We start from the raw sequence: 15,270 nt of genomic DNA, 5'->3' as shown, positions 1-15,270 counted from the left end.
ATCCAGAGAAGTCATCAGCCGTCCTTTTCAGAAATGGAAAGCAGACGAGAGCGAAGAAATTCTTTCCAAGAAACGTCCAGCTCACTCTCTGGAACAAAGAAATTCCGCTAAAGGACAGTGTTCGATACTTGGGTGTGGAATTCCACAGTTACGGCTCCCTTTCTTCTCCCGATCTCAAAAACACAATCTCCAAGGTCAGAAAAAGAGTTGGCTTAATTTCCAGGTTAAGGGGTGGACTCAGGGGGTGTTCACCCCCAACCCTTCTCCACACTTACAAGATGTACATCAGACCTCTTTTCGAATTTAAATCAGCCCTTTTAGCCTCTCTTGACCGATCCAGTTTGGAGTCCATCGCGTCGTGCGAAAGAAAAATCTTGAGAAAAATTTTCCGCCTAAGCCCTAGGTACCCTTCAGCCCAGTTGCCCGAGATCACACGGACCCAACCAATCCTGGAACGTCTCATCAAACTCCAGGCGTCGTATGTGCAACGCTCCCTTCGGAGCAACAGCGCATTGGCGAAGAACACGATTTTTGAACACTGGCTCACTCCATTTGCTCCCACAGGTCGCGACCAGAGGAGATTTCCAGTCAAACCAAGGCAGAAGAAAATCCATCTTCCCAGCGCCCTCATTCAGGCACATTCGCTCTTTTTCGAATCTTCTCCAGGTTTAACTAACATCATTGACGAAACTCCACTTTCGTTACGCCCTCCACAAATTTTCGGGGCAAATTTTCCACCGCCCCGAAACAACAACAGCTGAAAGCAAACCGAAGCCGGCCCTGTCCACCTCGGACAACGAACCTTCACCGCTGCTCCGCCAGCGCAATTCCACAACCGCATTCCGATCGTGTGTAATCCAACACTCGATCCAGCGCCAAGTCTCTCTCTCTCTCCGTTCCACGACGCAAGTCTCCCGTCTCACAAATTCAATTTCTCGCCCGATCGCCGCAACGGAAAACAAGTCGACCAAAAACCTCGAAGCTGCACTTCCCATCTTTCCTATTTCTTTCTCCAATTCATACTCTTTTCTCTTCTTTTTTCTGCAGTTTCCATAAACACAAAACCACACACACACACACACACACAATCTTGTTTTCTGTTTTCTGCCGTTTGTTTTTTGTTCCAGTTGAGATAGCCACGCCGCGCAGGACAACGGCCGCCATCCCCGAAGCCACCCAAGGTCGTCTCGACGTCCAAGGTTGGCAACAGGAAGTGGCGGAGAATGGACAGCGCGACCATTGGCATCTCGGAACCCACAAACAGCCATTCTTCACTCAGTTTCCTCATTTCACTTTTCTTCGCTGCATCCGCGAGACGATTCCGACATAGGTTTTCCACGGTTTTCCTATGTACTCTGCGCAAATGCGGGAATCACGTCGATAAGTCGGCCGTGGACGCTTCAGGATGCACCTTCTTCTTTAACACGTCACCGAAGACACCAATTACACGCAATCAATCAATTAATTTTTTTTTTTTTTTTTTTGTTTTGTACTCCGATTAACTTGTTAATTTTTTTTTCTTTTTGTACCAACACAATCACCATGTACACAGCGCTGAAGAGGCACAAGCCTAAAGCGGCGCTTTCAGCAGCTTGTTTTTTAACATCTTTTGTCAATTTGTATCACATGACTGTACAACTGCTGAATAAACTACACTTTACTACTACTCGAATACAGCTTTCGCGTGATGGCATCGTTCTCTTTACGCGAAGATCACCGCCTCCGGGTGCGGGAACATGAGCGATTCGGTCGGCGATGGCCTCCTGAATAACCTCAAGTTTTCCCGGACGACCAGCCGACCTCCAAAAGCGAACAAGGACCGATCGAACGTCGACTCGAACAAAGACCCTCCGAAACAAGGAGATGACATCCAAGTTCGACGCCGACGTTACGCGTTTTCCACGAATAACAGGAAAGTTCCGCTTTCGACCAGACAAACTTGGAAGCATCCTCTACAAGTTTCACGAACGAATCGGTCGAAAAGTACGTGCGATCTTTTCGAAAATCGCCTCGCAAAGAGACGCAGCACGGATCGGAGCGACGACCGACGAACCTGCAGAGTGTAGGAAAAAAATTCACAAACGGTCGAAGATGACGTCCGAGAAGGTCGAATTTTTTCAAGAACGAAGATAAAACCTTCGCCTTTCGTAGGAGTTGATTTTTGAAAACGATCTTGACGAACAGGTCGGAAAAAAAACGATGTCAATTTCGGACTCGACCATGAGAAACGAATTTGTACGACGAACGGACTTTTCGAACGACTTTTTTCGCAAAATCGACATTTTTTCCTCAAAAATTACCTCACACGACGAAATCCCATCATCGAAACATCACCGAAAACAGTTTTGACGGCGAAATTCTCGTCAATTTTACGAAAATAAAGGGAAAATCAGACGGACCACCGTCGAACATCCAGCGACGGGAACGGACGAGTTTTTTAATTTTTCTTGCCAATTCATTGCGAAAGAAGCAATTTTTCTCGACGAAACCATTTTATAATCATAAAAAAAACTCCCCAAACACCACAAACCAACAAAAATACGGAAATCTTGCATTGTTTGCATTTTTCAGACACTCTAAATAAAACTACGTCGATGTCGGCGGATTTTCAGTCGGTCGTCGGTCGACAGAAATCCAACGAAATTTTCATTTGTTCTTCTCAAAAACGAAAAACAAACAAATCAACAAAACATTCCCTACTATTAGTCGACATTTCGAGCAGAAACTACGAACGTCGAAAGATTTAAAAAATGAAATATGTAGGTGTGCGTGCGTGCGTACTTACTTGAAACTTTTTTCTTGTTTCATCGTCGCACTGGAACAAATTAAATTTTAATGCAATGTAAACGCGACCACACTTTCGACGAAAACATCTCTATGAATCGAACGACGTCGGAAAAAGAATAAATCGAGAAGAGAACAAATCATGAAACAACACACACCCACCCCGCCCGGCCCGGCCAGAGTGGTGGGAATTTCGATGAATGAACAGACAAAGAAACCAACTCTGTTATCAGTTCTAAGAAAGAAAGCAGGTAGCGGCGGCGGCGAACCTTCGACCGTACTACGGTCAGTTCATGAATTAACCCCGTCCGTTCGGAGTTTATTCATCTCCGGTCCGTGTCGGCGTTTACTTCAAGTGGGTGCTATTTCCATCTAAGCAAGCAAGTGAGTAAGTAAGTTCTCAAATTTTAAATTACGTTAATCGCAAGTGACTCGTTGAGATCGTCAAACGAACAATTTAATTTAACGCCTCATACGAGTTTTTTTTTTTCGTCATTTTGTCGCAAAAAAAAAACTAAAAAACGACTCGCAAAAAAAAATTTTTTTTTTTTCTTCTTTTAAATCTTGTACATTTTCTGACATGTGTACCATCGAAAAATGTCACATCCAAACGATCGAACAATCACAAAAAATCGTCAACGTACCATCTTGGAAAATTTTACCAGGCAACGACCATACCACGTTGAAAACTACCGGTTCTCGTCCGATCACCGAAGTCAAGCAACGTCGGGCGCGGTCAGTACTTGGATGGGTGACCGCTTGGGAACACCGCGTGCCGTTGTCTCTACTCTTTTCTTTTTTTATTAACATTTCTGATGTCAAACTTTTTTTAAATATATTTTTCACTATTTATATTTTCTCTCATGAACTTATATAGTATGAAGACGAAAATTTTTAATTCGTTCGAGTTGAATTTGTGGTTCTGAAAAGAACCGATTTTTTTTCTTTTTTTTCCAACCAACTTCCAAGCTGCTCGAGGAGGATTTATTTTGAACTGGTGTATTTGGTGACGGCCTTGGTTCCTTCAGAAACGGCGTGCTTCGCCAATTCACCGGGCAAAAGAAGACGCACCGCCGTCTGGATCTCCCTGCTGGTTATGGTCGAACGTTTGTTGTAATGAGCGAGGCGACTGGCTTCAGCAGCTATACGTTCGAAGATGTCGTTCACGAAACTGTTCATGATAGACATAGCCTTGCTGGAGATACCGGTATCGGGATGGACCTGCTTCAACACCTTGTAAATGTAGATGGCGTAACTCTCCTTCCTCCTGCGCTTCTTTTTCTTGTCGCTCTTCGAGATGTTCTTTTGAGCTTTTCCGGCCTTCTTGGCCGCCTTACCGCTGGTCTTGGGTGGCATTCTCTTCTAGTCGTCGAGTTAAAAAAACGTTTAAAAACAGAAAACGAGACAGACACGACGTGCACGTTACGACGAGTATACTCGATCTAAAACGCCGCACACCTAAAATCCCTCTATTTATAACGAGCGAGCGACAAACAGGCGCTCCGCCTTAGTTCGTCGTTCGACCATTGCCCTAACGAGATGGCGCTGTACCGACCATATAAATTTCTAGCCTTCGCCGCGTTCGGCATTTATTTCAAGCCGTACGTTTGTCAGTGCGCTTCGTGTCAGTCGCAGTAGGTGTTTTGCTGTTTATATCGTATAACAACATGTCCGGAAGAGGAAAAGGAGGTAAAGTGAAGGGAAAGGCGAAGTCTCGTTCCAGTCGTGCCGGACTTCAGTTTCCCGTCGGCAGAATTCATCGTCTTCTGCGTAAAGGAAACTACGCCGAAAGAGTGGGTGCAGGTGCTCCCGTTTATTTGGCGGCCGTAATGGAATATCTAGCCGCCGAAGTTCTCGAATTGGCAGGAAACGCCGCCAGAGATAACAAGAAAACCCGTATCATTCCGAGACATCTTCAATTGGCTATAAGGAACGACGAGGAGTTAAACAAGCTCCTTTCCGGCGTTACCATCGCCCAAGGCGGTGTCTTGCCCAACATCCAGGCGGTGTTGTTGCCCAAGAAGACCGAAAAGAAGCCTTAAATTTAATTCTTCGCCGCCGTCATCTCGAACGAAAAACAAAAACTTTTATAAAAACCATCTTCACATCGGCCCTTCTCAGGGCCAAAAATTCAACTCGAACGAATTGATTTTTTCGCCAAAATACAACAACCTATGAGAATCATGTTAAAAAGTCTTTTAGATATTTTAAAGTTAAACCGATCAATTAATTCATTATACGAGCGTAGACTGAACGGAAGATTTTCGATTACATTCAACCAAGAAAGATGATTTTTACGACTTTTCATCGTAATTTTTAGAAAAATTCAATGCCCGACTAAAGCACGAACTCGACAACTCTATCTATAATAATTTATTGATTATCTAATTCAAGAAACATTCCGATTCGTCGTAAATTTCTTCACATTTCGCACATTAATCTGTTAAGAACATACACACACACACCGGTCGCCTATACGTGCTCTCCGTCTCGATAATTTCTTGCAGCAGCAGTCGTCAGCGGTGAGCCGTAATACTACAATCAATCGTTTTATTTGCTATGAGATTTTGTTTCAAGTCACGTCTGAGGAGAGTAACTCTACCCCATATTGGACATAACCTCAAATATACTCTTCGTGGCAAAAACGTTCTTTTAACGATGGTCATTCTAACCTAAAACTGCTGTCAAAATTGTCAAAGTCGCCGCCTGGATCACAAATTAAAATGATCACTCACTCCGTACGATTTTCATTTCGATTTGAAGACAAACACACAATTGAGCAACATATTTAATTCGTTTGATTTATTTTGTGGTTCTGAAAAGAACCGTTTTTTTTTGTTTGTTTGTTTGCTTGCCTGCGGGGGGTTTGTTGTTATTCCTCTGAGGATGCGGATACACGTCATAAAATGATAAAATTAACCGCCGAAACCGTAAAGGGTACGACCTTGACGTTTCAGGGCGTAGACGACGTCCATGGCGGTGACGGTCTTACGTTTTGCGTGTTCGGTGTAAGTTACGGCGTCACGGATGACGTTCTCGAGGAAGACCTTCAACACACCTCTGGTTTCTTCGTAGATGAGACCGGAAATACGTTTCACACCACCACGACGAGCCAATCTTCTGATCGCCGGTTTCGTTATACCTTGGATGTTATCGCGTAGAACTTTGCGATGACGTTTGGCGCCACCTTTTCCCAATCCTTTGCCACCTTTACCACGACCGGTCATCTTGATAAAATTAGGAAATTCTTCGTACAAAACGACGTAGCTTCGACCAAGTTCGTTATGGAACTAACGTCAAAATTTCATTCCGCGGGACTATTTATAAGTTACGGCAGCTCCACCTCGCGTTAAAAACGAATCCACCAATGGCGTCGCCGTATGACTCATCGAGTTTATAAAACGGCCGTTGGCGCGACGAAAATTTTCATGGCATCATCTCGCAGATTTATTCCATGATTGGGCGACGCAGTCGTCTCTCGATTGGCAATAAACTCTTGATGTATAAGACCATCGTCCGACCGGTAATGATGTACGCGTCCCCAGCTTGGGGTCACGCTGCAGCGACGCACATCAGACGCCTCCAGAGGGTTCAGAACAAGTTCCTTCGCATTGCACTCAACGCACCATGGTTCGTTCGCAACACCCAGCTTCATGAAGAAGCAAAAATGCCGTCTCTTAAAGACTTTATGCTGGCAACAGCAGAAAAGTACTTCCAAAGAGCGGCTCAACATCGAAACCCACTCGTTCGCGTAGCCGTGGACTACGACGAACAAACTCATCACAAGCACAAGCGCCCGAAAATGGCGCTTGTGAGGTAAGGTACTCTGTATCTCAGGCCGAACAAGTTCGGCACAAATCAGTTTTGGTTTAATATTAATTCATTTGTATGTTTCAGACAATCAAGCAGACGGAAGAGTTCATGGCACGTCCCAACACTCTGCAAGCAACAAGTTGCTCCAAGGCGAAAATTTTCAGTTGACTTTCGAACGTTCGTACGTACGGTCGGTCGTTCGGTCGAAGCAAGCAAGCAAGCCACTACCTACGTTAATTCTTTTCATTTGATTCATCCGATATCCGAGATGGCGAGAACTAAACAGACGGCTCGTAAATCTACCGGTGGCAAGGCACCTAGAAAACAGTTGGCCACGAAGGCGGCCAGAAAAAGCGCTCCCGCCACCGGAGGTGTCAAGAAACCTCACCGTTACAGGCCCGGTACGGTCGCCCTTCGTGAGATTCGTCGTTATCAAAAGAGCACTGAACTTTTGATCCGCAAGCTGCCTTTCCAACGTCTCGTCCGAGAGATCGCCCAAGATTTCAAGACCGATCTCCGTTTCCAAAGTTCGGCCGTGATGGCACTTCAAGAAGCCAGCGAGGCTTATCTCGTCGGCCTCTTCGAAGACACCAACTTGTGCGCCATCCACGCCAAACGTGTCACCATCATGCCGAAAGACATCCAATTGGCGAGACGCATTCGTGGCGAGAGGGCTTAAATTTCCTCCATCCATCCATCCATCCATCCGATCCGACCATCTAGAATTAACAAATTCTTCATCTTCGAAGGTGTTAAAAGAAGAAAAAAAAAATCGGTTCTTTTCAGAACCACAATTATTTTCCAACGAATTGAAAATTTATCGTTCGCGCATGCAACTTTTTGAGATTGAAAAAAAAAAAAAAAAAAAAAAAAGTTAGGTTATGTGATTTATTCACAAAATTCGTACTTACATAAAACGATAAACTTTTGCTTTTTTCTTTCACATTAAATTTTCTTTTAACTGAGACTATTTGAAACATTATTATATAATAAAGTTTATCATTCTTTGTAATAACACTGTTTCGACAGTCAAATGAATAGACAAGAAAATCAAATGAAAGTATGTATCTCCTCAACAGAATGTGCATTGTCCAAGCGAATCTTTCGTTCGTTTCTTGAAAATAATTGTGGCCCTGAAAAGGGCCATTTATTTGTATCGATGGTGCCCCTACGTCGATATATACGATCGGAGCACGTTCCCGAAACCACCAGGACGTCGTCGTCGTTGAAAAAATTAAATCATCGTCGTCGACTTTTCACTTCTTTCTCTTGGGTGAAGCGGTTTTTTTCGCTTTGACGGTGACGGCTTTGGCCGTTTTCGGTTTCGGCGCTTTCGGTTTCTTGGTTGGACCGGCCTTGTTGGATTTCTTCGCTTTCGATGGCGTCTTGGGTTTGACGGGCGATCTGGAGGCGGCGCTGGCTTTCTTTTCGGGAGCGGACGCAGCCTTTCTAGCCTTCGATACGGCGACGCTCTTCTTTTCGGCGGCAGTTTTCTTAGACTTGGCCGAAGCGGCGGGGGCGGCCTTCTTACCGGCTTTTGAGGCGGATCCTTTTTCGGCGGACGTCGGCGCTGACGCGACGGAACGTTTAGCAACGCCCGTCTTCTTGGATTTCGCCGATGACGACGCGGTCGCAGCGGCAGATCTCTTTTTCGTGGCGGACGGAGCCTTAGCTGCACCGGTGACGGCAGAAGCCAACTTGAACGAACCGGAAGCTCCTTTTCCTTTGGTTTGGACCAACGAACCGGATGCGACGGCGCCCTTAAGGTACTTCTTGATGAAAGGCGCAAATTTTTCCGCGTCGACTTTGTAGTTGGCCGCGACATATTTCTTGATCGCCTGCAACGAAGAACCGCCGCGTTCCTTCAAGCCTTTGATGGCGTTGGTGACCATCTCCGAAGTGGGCGGATGAGAAGGTTTGCTTCTCGGATTTTTGGGCTTCTTCTCCTTCTTCACCGGTGAGGAGCCGGAAGTGGCACCGGCGACCGTCGAAGCTGCTTGATTTTCTACGTCGGCCATATTTTCGTCTATCGCGCGCGCGTTTTTTTCTTTTTATTATAGGTAGGCTTATTCTTCGGTGAAAGAACGAATGAACTTTACAGAACGAATTGGGCGCCAAAGTCAAAGTGTTGGCGCGTTCGAAAACGCGCGGACCGCGGACTAAACGAGAGCCTTCTCGTCGAGTTAGAAAATTCAGTGGGCCTCGAATACAGCTTTCGCGTGATGGCATCGTTCTCTTTACGCGAAGATCACCGCCTCCGGGTGCGGGAACATGAGCGATTCGGTCGGCGATGGCCTCCTGAATAACCTCAAGTTTTCCCGGACGACCAGCCGACCTCCAAAAGCGAACAAGGACCGATCGAACGTCGACTCGAACAAAGACCCTCCGAAACAAGGAGATGACATCCAAGTTCGACGCCGACGTTACGCGTTTTCCACGAATAACAGGAAAGTTCCGCTTTCGACCAGACAAACTTGGAAGCATCCTCTACAAGTTTCACGAACGAATCGGTCGAAAAGTACGTGCGATCTTTTCGAAAATCGCCTCGCAAAGAGACGCAGCACGGATCGGAGCGACGACCGACGAACCTGCAGAGTGTAGGAAAAAAATTCACAAACGGTCGAAGATGACGTCCGAGAAGGTCGAATTTTTTCAAGAACGAAGATAAAACCTTCGCCTTTCGTAGGAGTTGATTTTTGAAAACGATCTTGACGAACAGGTCGGAAAAAAAACGATGTCAATTTCGGACTCGACCATGAGAAACGAATTTGTACGACGAACGGACTTTTCGAACGACTTTTTTCGCAAAATCGACATTTTTTCCTCAAAAATTACCTCACACGACGAAATCCCATCATCGAAACATCACCGAAAACAGTTTTGACGGCGAAATTCTCGTCAATTTTACGAAAATAAAGGGAAAATCAGACGGACCACCGTCGAACATCCAGCGACGGGAACGGACGAGTTTTTTAATTTTTCTTGCCAATTCATTGCGAAAGAAGCAATTTTTCTCGACGAAACCATTTTATAATCATAAAAAAAACTCCCCAAACACCACAAACCAACAAAAATACGGAAATCTTGCATTGTTTGCATTTTTCAGACACTCTAAATAAAACTACGTCGATGTCGGCGGATTTTCAGTCGGTCGTCGGTCGACAGAAATCCAACGAAATTTTCATTTGTTCTTCTCAAAAACGAAAAACAAACAAATCAACAAAACATTCCCTACTATTAGTCGACATTTCGAGCAGAAACTACGAACGTCGAAAGATTTAAAAAATGAAATATGTAGGTGTGCGTGCGTGCGTACTTACTTGAAACTTTTTTCTTGTTTCATCGTCGCACTGGAACAAATTAAATTTTAATGCAATGTAAACGCGACCACACTTTCGACGAAAACATCTCTATGAATCGAACGACGTCGGAAAAAGAATAAATCGAGAAGAGAACAAATCATGAAACAACACACACCCACCCCGCCCGGCCCGGCCAGAGTGGTGGGAATTTCGATGAATGAACAGACAAAGAAACCAACTCTGTTATCAGTTCTAAGAAAGAAAGCAGGTAGCGGCGGCGGCGAACCTTCGACCGTACTACGGTCAGTTCATGAATTAACCCCGTCCGTTCGGAGTTTATTCATCTCCGGTCCGTGTCGGCGTTTACTTCAAGTGGGTGCTATTTCCATCTAAGCAAGCAAGTGAGTAAGTAAGTTCTCAAATTTTAAATTACGTTAATCGCAAGTGACTCGTTGAGATCGTCAAACGAACAATTTAATTTAACGCCTCATACGAGTTTTTTTTTTTCGTCATTTTGTCGCAAAAAAAAAACTAAAAAACGACTCGCAAAAAAAAATTTTTTTTTTTTCTTCTTTTAAATCTTGTACATTTTCTGACATGTGTACCATCGAAAAATGTCACATCCAAACGATCGAACAATCACAAAAAATCGTCAACGTACCATCTTGGAAAATTTTACCAGGCAACGACCATACCACGTTGAAAACTACCGGTTCTCGTCCAGTCTTGTCCGAGCGCTCGTAGCGAACGGACGTGCGATAGAGAGCTCCCCCTCTCAGTGTTTAAGTTGTGACCACAGTGCAAAGTGCCACGTGCCTTGAACAAAGTGAATCGTGTCCCAAGTGTTGTTTTAACAACAAGTGGAATTAAAACAAGTTCGATACAGCGCAGGCTGGTTAAGCCTGCACTGACCACCGAAAACATGGCCAGTTCGAGCCTCAACTGGCTGAAGCCGAAGAAAACGGTGAAAAAAGTGAAACAAAAGGTGAGGTACGTGCCAGTACCAATCGACGCTAACCGATTTCAACCAATCTCTTCTGATGAAGAGGATGAAGAAGACAACATGGAGACGGAGGAAACATCCTCCAGGACAAAAACCACCCCGACCGCGAACGAAAGGAGACCGCCGCCGATCATCATCCACGGCCGGAACATAACGCACAACCGTCTCAGAGAATTGTTCGCCGATTGCGACAACGGTTACCAAGTGCGTTACACAAGGGAGAAAACCCTTGTGTACCCCAACACGACAGACATCCACACGACGATGAAAAACAAACTCACGGCAGGAAAAGTGGAATTCCACACGTTCACCCCAAAAGGACTCAAAACGTCAACGTTCGTAATCAAGGGGCTGGACAACAACCCTGAGCCCGAATCCGTTCTTGCAGAGCTCAAGAGCTGCAAGATTGAAGCTACCAATGTGAGAAAAATGGGGCCCAACACCAAGAGGCCCCATTACATCGTAACAGTGGCCGACAGCGAGACTGTCGAGTCACTGAACAAAAAGTGTCGGGCGATTCTCAACGTCAGGGTGCGTTTCGAGAAATACCTCAATAAGAAGAAGATGACACAGTGCCACCGGTGCCAGGCATGGGGCCACGGCACGAGGAACTGCAACCTCGAACCGACGTGCGTAAGATGCTCCCAGTACCACTGGACCCGCGACTGCCCCCATAAGCCCGACCCGACGTACATTCCCAAATGTGCCAACTGCGGGAAACAAGGACACGCTGCCTCGCAAACCACGTGCGAGGTCTACATCGCCAAGGTAACCCGCATCGAGGAACTCCAAGAAGAAAGACGTCAGAAGGTCGCCAACAAGAGGGCTAAATTAGCCCCTGCGCCGATCCCAAAGGTCAATCCGTGGACCCAGCCAAAGAAACCAACAGGTGAGTCCATTGTTTTTACCAACAAATCATTTCCGCCTCTGCCGACGCCTTCAACGAGCGCAGCAAATTCGCCAATTTTAACAAGGCAAACACCAACCAAAACGAAAATTCCAGAAACAAGCAGCATGACAGAATTTTGTAAAATAAACGCCGAAATTTCCAGGCTGAACAAAAACGTAAATATGAAAAATTTGCTCATAATACTTAAAGAACTGAACAATGCACTTGAAAAATGCCAGTCTCAACAAGAAAAGCTGTTCGTCTGCATAGACGTTCTATCCAAAATGGGAGACGCTGGCTATGAGCTGTAAATTGACGATAGTTCACTGGAACGCAAACGGTCTGCATGAAAAAGCTGCGGAATTATTGAATTTTATTAAAAATGGTGGAATTCACATTATGGCAATTAGCGAAACGCGTCTCAAAAGTAAAGATCGGCTTAAATTCACCAATTACACGGTTCTCAGAAAGGACAGAACGGATGTCATTAGGGGAGGTGGGGTTGCTCTCCTAATCCGTAATGACGTCCCCTTTGAACACATTCCCACCCCAAATGTAAGATTCCTCGAAACCCTAACGATTAAGATCGAGAACAACATTTTCATAACATCAGTTTACAACCGACCAATCAACTCAATTAGGGACGCGGATTTAGACATAATTAATAATCTGGGAAGAAAGCAATTAATTCTCGGGGACTTCAATGCGAGACACACAAGCTGGGGTTGTCACGCAAACAATAGTAACGGGTTCAGGCTCTACAATTACGTAGAAAACACAAGCTTGATAATTAACAGAACTGCTGATCCAACTCATTTCCCAATTAACGGCATGACACCTACCTACATTGACTTGACAATCACGAAAAACATGGTAATCTCAGAACCCAGATCAGTGACCGCACTCAACTCGGATCACAATCCTGTGATTCTTGAGATTCCTGACATGACAATCAAAGACAAAACAATCCAAATCAATTCCTATAAACAAACCAACTGGCCCCTCTTCCGCAAAACCCTTGACAGACATGTTGAACTGACGGAAATCATTGGCACGAAAGATGATCTTGATAAACAGATTGAACTGTTCATTAAGGCCATCCAGAAGGCCAAAGACCAAGTCACGACGACGAAAACAATAAATCCTTTTCGAGACGAAATTCCGAAAGCAACCATAGAGAAAATAAAACTCAAGAACCGAATCAGAAAACTGTACCAAAGAACACGAGACCCATTTTTCAAAAACCAAGCATCTGAATTAACCAGAGAAATTAAACAAGAAATAAAAGAATTCAGACAGAACAAATGGGAAACAAAACTTGGCAAATTAAATCCGCACGATAATTCTCTATGGAAAATGTCAAAAGCTCTCAAAAGACGATTTACCCCCATCTCTATCCTTAAATCCAATAACAACACAGCATTTAATAATGTGGAAAAAGCAAACACACTGGCAACATATTATGAAACGATCCACACAAGTGATAATCACAACACACCCGAACAAACAGAAATAATTGAAACAGTAAACTCTTTCAATAGTGACAATTCCCAGATAGACGCGCCTACGGCCGTCAAACCCACAGAAATCGCAAAAATCATAAGCACTTTACCGAATAACAAAGCCCCGGGAAATGACGGCATAGAAAACAGAATACTGAAAAATCTTACAGCGAAAGCTGTAAAACAACTAACGAATATAATAAATGCCATGCTTAATCTTTGTATCTTCCCGGAAAAACTTAAAGTAGCAGATGTCATCCCCATTTTGAAACCGGGGAAAAACCCCAATGCACCAAACGCATACAGACCAATTAGCCTTCTACCAACAATTTCAAAAGTTGCGGAAAAGGTAATCCAAAAACGAATTAATAAGCACATTAAAGAAAACAAAATTTTACCGCCAGAGCAATTTGGTTTTCGGGAACGACATAATACCACACAGCAAGTCCTCAGACTAATAAATGACATAACGAATAATTACAACACGAAAAGCATAACAGCAATGACATGTCTTGATATTGAAAAAGCATTTGATAAAGTCTGGACAAAAGGACTAATTTACAAAATGATTCAATTGAAGTTCCCGACGCACATTACTAAATTAATAAACTCGTACTTAACAGAGAGAAAGTTCAGAGTAAAGGTAGAAGGCGAAAAGTCGGAAATGAAATCAATAAATGCGGGAGTCCCACAAGGCTCAGTGCTTGGGCCAATACTATTTAATATTTACATTCATGACATCACTAAATTCGCACAAACCAATTTAGCTTTGTACGCGGATGACACCGCCATCTACGCTAAGTCTCATTCGGGTCAGGTCGCACTCAAACAAGTTCAGATCCACATTAATCAACTCGAGAAATTCTACGCGAAATGGAAGATTAAACTCAACGCGGACAAAACGGAAACGGTCATTTTTGCAAAAAGATTCACCGGGCTAAAGATCAATAAAAAACTAAAGGTAGGGGACAGTGAAATTGAAATTAAGAACTCTGTGAAATATCTAGGAGTCACCCTAGACAAAAGGCTAAACCTAAATGAACACATAAAGAAAACGAGACAAAAAGGTGAAGCCGTCCTCAAGCAATTGTACCCATTGTTGGTCAAAAACAACTATCTAAACACGAAAAATAAGTTGCTTTTGTACAAATGCATCTTACGCCCCATCATAACATACGCAGCGCCCATCTACCGGCACAAACCACACACTCCACTAATTCCTTTGCAAAGATTTCAAAATAAATGCTTAAGACTTGCTCTTAACGCAGACAGATACACTCCGCTCCGTCAACTTCATCAGGACGCGAATCTTCCACTCCTACACCATTACATCCATTCCCTTTCCGATAAATTCTACGAGAAGCAGGTGCGGCACGTACCTCTTCTCAAACAATCCCTCAAACACCCAGCAGGAACTCACAAGTTCCCGCACTCGGGTGTCCCCAATCTAGACCGGATAATCCGCTGAATTTTGTTACAGGCAAAAGGCAGCGGAAGAAGAACCGTAAACGGCAATCGACCAGCCACTGACCATATCGGAACAGGAGTCCAGGAGCCCCCTGGAACATCAATCCGAGGATCAGGAGTCCCCGGAGCCCCCTGAAACCTCACCACTAGACCATACCGCACCAGGAGCCCAGGAGCTCCCTGGAAACAGAAACCGGACCGGAAGTCCCAAGACTTCTTTGAGGTCAACACTGTAAATAGTTTTTTAAATATCCTTTGTACATAGTAGATAATAAGGTTAGGGTTTTTACTAAAATTTCATTTTCCCTAAATTAAGGTAACCGATAAGTAGGCTAAACACCACAAATGTATGCAACCAAGGTTGCCGGTGAGCCATAAAATAAATGTAATATCTTAGATTGTATAATAAATGTAGGCTAGGTTAAGGCATCAGCGCCACACATTAGCATATGTTAATCTTAAGTGTGATATGTATTATCTTAGTGATTGCATGCGTAACTTCAACCGAAT

At 44.3% G+C, this 15,270-nt stretch overlaps 1 non-coding gene across 1 annotated transcript; it reads left to right on the top strand.

Moving 5' to 3' along the window:
• The first annotated feature begins 3,448 nt into the window (after positions 1 to 3,448).
• LOC148165310 (5S ribosomal RNA) lies at positions 3,449 to 3,568 on the top strand. Its single transcript, XR_015771586.1, has one exon. It is a non-coding gene; the product is annotated as a 5S ribosomal RNA (ribosomal RNA).
• Positions 3,569 to 15,270: the final 11,702 nt, after the last annotated feature.

This window comes from Gnatocerus cornutus, unplaced genomic scaffold, assembly GCF_029298725.1.
Source record: "Gnatocerus cornutus isolate USDA-ARS CGAHR unplaced genomic scaffold, icGnaCorn1.1 ctg00000386.1, whole genome shotgun sequence".
NCBI classification, from domain to species: Eukaryota; Metazoa; Arthropoda; class Insecta; order Coleoptera; family Tenebrionidae; genus Gnatocerus; species Gnatocerus cornutus.
Note: the sequence above shows the minus strand (reverse complement) of the source record. Positions and strands in the feature narration are given on the sequence as shown.